Here is a 5,998-nt window from a genome sequence, read left to right on the forward strand (position 1 = left end):
GTCTTCTCCCTTTTTTATTCCTGATGAGTCTGGCTAATGGTTTATCAATTTTGTTTATCTTCTCAAAGAACCAGGTATTAGCTTTATTGATATTTGCTATTGTTTCCTTCAATTCTTTTTCATTTATTTCTGATCTGATCTTTATGATTTCTTTCCTTCTGCTAACTTTGGGGGTTTTTTTGTTCTTCTTTCTCTAATTGCTTTAAGTGTAAGGTCAGGTTGTTTATCTGAGATGTTTCTTTTTTCTTGAGGTAGGATTGTATTCTATAAACTTCCCTCTTAGAACTGCTTTTGCTGCATCCCATAGGTTTTGGGTCATCATGTTTTCACTGTCACTTGTTTCTAAGTATTTTTTAATTTCCTCCTTGATTTCTTCAGTGATCTCTTGGTTATTAACTAGTGTATTGTTTAGCCTCCATGTGTTTGCATTTTTTTACAGACTTTTCCCTGTAATTGATCTAGTCTCATAGCATTGTGATTGGAAAATATACTTGATAATCATATCAATTTTCAATTTTCTTAAATTTACCAAGGCTTGATTTGTGACCCAAGATAAGATCTATCCTGGAGAATGTTCCATGAGCACTTGAGAAGAAAGTGTATTCTGTTGTTTTGGGATGGGATGTCCTATAACTATCAATTAGGTCCATCTTGTTTAACGTATCATTTAAAGCTTTTGTTTCCTTATTTATTTTCATTTTGGATGGTCTGTCCATTGGTGAAAGCGGGGTGTTAGAGTCCCCTACTATAATTTTGTTACTGTCCATTTCCCCTTTTATGGCTGTTAGTGTTTGCCTTATGTATTGAGGTGCTCCTATGCTGGGTCCATAAATATTTACAATTGTTATATCTTCTTCTTGGATTCATCCCTTGCTTATTTTGTAGTGTCCTTCTTTGTCTCTTGTAATAGTCTTTATTTTAAAGTCTATTTTGTCTCATATGAGAATTGCTACTCCAGCTTTCTTTTGATTTCCATTTGCATGGAATATCTTTTTCCATCCCCTCACTTTTAGTTTGTATGTGTCCCTAGGTCTGAAGTGGGGTTCTAGTAGACAGCATATATAAGGCTCTTGTTTTTGTATCCATTCAGCCAGTCTATGTCTTTTGGTGGGAGCATTTAATCCATTTACATTTAAGGTAATTATTGATATGTATGTACCTATTACCATTTTCTTAATTGTTTTGGGTTTGTTATTGTAGGTCTTTTCCTTCTCTTGTGTTTCCTGCCTAGAGAAGTTCCTTTAGCATTTGTTGTAAAGCTGGTTTGGTGGTGCTGAATTCTCTTAGTTCTGCTTGTCTGTAAATGTTTTAATTTCTCCGTTGAATCTGAATGAGGTCCTTGCTGGGTAGAGCAATCTTGGTTGTAGGTTTTTCCCTTTCATCACTTTAAATATGTCCTACCACTCCCTTCTGGCTTGCAGAGTTTCTGCTGAAAGATCAGTTGTTAACCTTATGGGGATTCCCTTGCATGTTATTTGTTGTTTTTCCCTTGCTGCTTTTAATATTTTTTCTTTGTATTTAATTTTTGATAGTTTGAGTAATATGTGTCTTGGTGTGTTTCTCCTTGGATTTATCCTGTATGGGACTCTCTGTGCTTCCTGGACTTGATTAACTGTTTCGCTTCCCATATTAGGGAAGTTTTCAGCTATAATCTCTTCAAATATTTTCTCAGTCCCTTTCTTTTTCTCTTCTTCTTCTCGGATCCCTATGATTCAAATGTTGGTGCATTTAATGTTGTTCCAGAGGTCTCTAAGACTGTCCTCAATTCTTTTCAATTTTTTTTCTTTGTTCTGCTCTGCAGTAGTTATTTCCACTATTTTATCTTCCGGGTCACTTATCTGTTCTTCTGCCTCAGTTATTCTGCTATTGATTCCTTCTAGAGAATTTTTAATTTCATTTACTGTGTTGTTCATCATTGTTTGTTTGCTCTTTAGTTCTTCTAGGTCCTTGTTAAACATTTCTTGTGTTTTCTCCATTCTACTTCCAAGATTTTGGATATCTTTACTATCATTACTCTGAATTCTTTCTCAGGTAGAGTGCCTATTTCCTCTTCATTTGTTTGGACTGGTGGGTTTTTACCTTGCTCCTTCATCTGCTGTGTGTTTCTCTGTCTTCTCATTTTGCTTAACTTACTGTGTTTGGGGTCTCCTTGCAGGCTGCATTTCATAGTTGCCATTGTTTTTGGTGTCTGCCCCCAGTGGCTAAGGTGGTTCATGGGCTGGGTAGGCCACCTGGTGGAGGGGACTAGAGCCTGTGTTCTGGTGGGTGAGGCTGGATCTTGGCTTTCTAGTGGGCAGGTCCATGTCTGGTGGTGTGTTTTGGGGTGTCTGTGACGTTATTATGATTTTAGGCAGTCTCTCTGCTAATGGGTGGGGTTGTGTTCCTGTCTTGCTAGTTGTTTGGCATAGGATGTCCAGCACTGTAGCTTGCTGGTCATTGAGTGGAGCTGGGTCTTAGCATTGAGATGGAGATCTCTGGGAGAGCTTTTGCTGTTTGATATTACGTGGAGCCAGGAGGTCTCTAGTGGACCAGTGTCCTGAACTCGGCTCTCCCACCTCAGAGGCACAGGTCTGACACCTGGCCAGAGCCTATCAGCCACATGCCTCAGAAGAAAAGGGAGAAAAAAAGAAATAAAGACAGAAAAAAATAAAATAAAGTTATTAAAATAAGAAATAAAAATAATTATTAAAAATAAAAAAATTAAAAAGTAATAAAGAAAGAAAAAAAAGAAAGAAGAGAGCAACCAAACCAAAAAACAAATCCCCCAATGATGCCAAGTGCTAAAAACAGTAATTAAAAAAAAAAAAGGACAGACAGAACTCTAGGACAAATGGTAAAAGCAAAGCTATGCAGAGAAAATCACACAAAGAAGCATACACATACACACTCACAAAAAGAGAAAAAGGAAATATATATATATATATATATATACACACACACACATATATATATATATATATATATATATATATATATATATAAAGGAGGAAGAGAGCCACCAAATCAATAAACAAATCTACCAATGATAATAAACTCTAAATACTAAACTAAGATAAACATAAAACCAGAAACAAATTAGATGCAGAAAGCAAACCCCAAGTCTACAGTTGCTCCCAAAGTCCACTGCCTCAATTTGGGATGATCCGTTGTCTATTCATGTATTCCACAGATGCAGGGTACATCAAGTTGATTGTGGAGATTTAATCCGCTGCTTCTGAGGCTGCTGGGAGGGATTTCCCTTTCTCCTCTTTGTTCGCACAGCTCCTGGGGTTCAGCTTTGCATTTGGCCCCGATGCTGCGTGTAGGTCGCCTGAGGGCATCTGTTCCTGCTCTTACAGGATGGGGTTAAAGGAGCAGCTGATTAGGGGGCTCTGGCTCACTCAGGCCGGGAGGAGGGAGGGGTATGGATGGGGGGCGAACCTGCGGAGGCAGAGGCTGGAGTGACACTGCACCAGCCTGAGGTGCGCCATGTGTTCTCCCAGGGAAGTTGTCCCTGGATCACGGGACCCTGGCAGTGGTGGGCTGCTCATGCTCCCGGGGGGGGAGGTGTGGATGGTGACCTGTGCTTGCACACAGGATTATTGGTGGCTGCAGCAGCAGCGTTAGCGTTTCATGCCCATCTCTGGGGTCTGAGCTGTTAGCCAGAGCTTGCGCCAGTCTCTGGAGCTCGTTTAGGCGGTGCTCTGAATCTCCTCTTCTCATGCACCCCGAAACAATAGTTTCTTGTCTCTTAGGCAGCTCCAGACTTCTCCCGGACTCCCTCCCAGCTAGTTGTGGTGCACTAGCCCCCTTCAGGCTGTGTTCATGCCACCAACCCCAGTCCTCTCCCTGGGATCCGACCTCTGAAGCCCGAGCCTCAGCCCCCATCCCCCACCTGCCCCGGCGGGTGAGCAGACAAGCCTCTTGGGCTGGTGAGTGCCAGTCGGCCCTGATCCTCTGTGCGGGAATCTCTCCACTTTGCCCCCCGCACCCCTGTGGCTGTGCTCTCCCCTGCGGCTCCGAAGCTTTCCCCCTCTGCCACCCACAGTCTCCACCCACGAAGGGGCTTCAAAGTGTGTGGAAACCTTTCCTCCTTCACAGCTCCCTCCCACTGGTGCAGGTCCCGTCCCTATTCTTTTGTCTCTGTTTTTTCTTTTTTCTTTTGCCCTACCCAGGTACGTGGGGGAGTTTCTTGCCTTTTGGGAAGTCTGAGGTCTTCTGTTCAGTAGGTGTTGTGTAGGAGTTGTTCCACATGTAGATGTATTTCTGATGTATTTGTGGGGAGGAAGGTGATCTCCACGTCTTACTCCTCTGCTGTCTTGAAGGTCTCCTCGAGATCTTCTGTGGTATTGCCCACAGAAAAGAGTAGAGTTTTGTGCAAATAGTTGATACTAGACTCACTGGTATAAAAGCCCCAAGTATGTGAGATTCCCCCTAACATTTTAGTATCTATCTTCCATGGAGTTTTATAAGAATGAAGAGCAACAGCTGAACAATACTTTATAACTGGGTAACAGTAGTGGCAGAGATGGTATTTTATGGTCAATGGTTTTGGTTAGAGGAAGTTTACAAAGAATACATTGGTGCCTGATTTTCCATTTTGAAACGAGGATGATTTTATATGTACTACTGGTTAAACTTATTTTGCTTTTTTTCAGTCCATCCTAACTATTCATTTTTTTCCTTCTTTTTTGCATATTTGCTTAAGATGTTTTCCTTAAAAATATTAAAAGTAATAGATAAATTTTTTAACATTGTATATGCAACATCATAAGGACCTTAGAATGTTAAACTCTGAATCTTGCCTTTCATCTTCAATGTGATTGCTGTGTAATATCCTAGTTTCACCCTGTGTTTACCCTCTAAAAATTAGTAATTTTTTATAGTCAGTGTTTACTTAGATTTACCAATGTATCTACTGATTTCTTTGCTCATTATTGATTCTTGCATTCTAATCCTTCCTCCTTGGTTTATTTTTCTTCTTTATGCAAGGGTCTGTGAGTGGGAAATCTTTTAGTGTTGGTTTGAAAATGTCTTTATTTTATCCTCACCTTTGAATGTTAGCTTAACTGGATAGAAAGTTCTAGATTAACAGATATTTTCCCCCATCATTTTGAAGATATTATTTCATTATCTTTGGCATCTATTGTTTGTAATAAGAAGCCAGCTTTGTATGTGTATTGTTTCTTTGTAGGTAAATGTGGCTTTTAGGCCCATCCTTAACATTTGTAGAACCCAGTGCAAAATTACAAATGGAGGCCCACATATCATATGTCTAAAAATTTACGAGTTAAAAATCAAGCCAACAACTTGAATAAAATATATTCTATTGTGTCTTGACAACTACAGCTTTTTAATAACCTGGATGGCCAAGTCTTGAATTTAGTATTCTTGGAATCTTTGGGGTTCCATATTGGAACTTGGCACAGCAGGGAGGGAATACCATCCTGGTCCCTGTCCCAGAGTTCATCTCCCATCTTTTCCAATCCTGGCTTCATCTCACACTGCAAGGAGCTTTATACATATGCTTGGGGACACTCCACTTCCAAGCCCTACAATGGTCCCTCCCTGACCACCCCATGGCCCTAAGGGTGTGCAGTCTGTCTTAGGGGGGATGGATATAGAGAAGAGGTCCATGCAGGTCCTAGAAGTGGACTGGGAATTCCAGGGTCTTGGGCACCTGGAACGTGGTTTGGAGGGAAGGGGCAAACTTCGGGTGGGCATGTTTCTTGATGTTGCAGTGACCTCCTTAATGGTTTCTTCCCATCCAGTCTTTTTCCTCACTATCAGAGAGGATCTTTTAAAAGTGCAAATCACAGCATTTTACGCTCTTGCTTAAAAACCCTTTAAAGGCCTCCCATTGCATTTGAAAAAAAATCCTTTGAAAGGACTACAGATCTCTGGGTGGTACTTCAACAGACTAAGCTCTTTGGGAAGAGCCTTTATCCAAGATGTTTCTCTTCCTAAGACACACTCTCCTACCTGCTCTTCCCAGCTGACTTCTATCGTATAATTTTTG

The sequence above is a fragment of the Phocoena phocoena genome, chromosome 18 (assembly GCF_963924675.1).
Source record: "Phocoena phocoena chromosome 18, mPhoPho1.1, whole genome shotgun sequence".
NCBI lineage: Eukaryota > Metazoa > Chordata > Mammalia > Artiodactyla > Phocoenidae > Phocoena > Phocoena phocoena.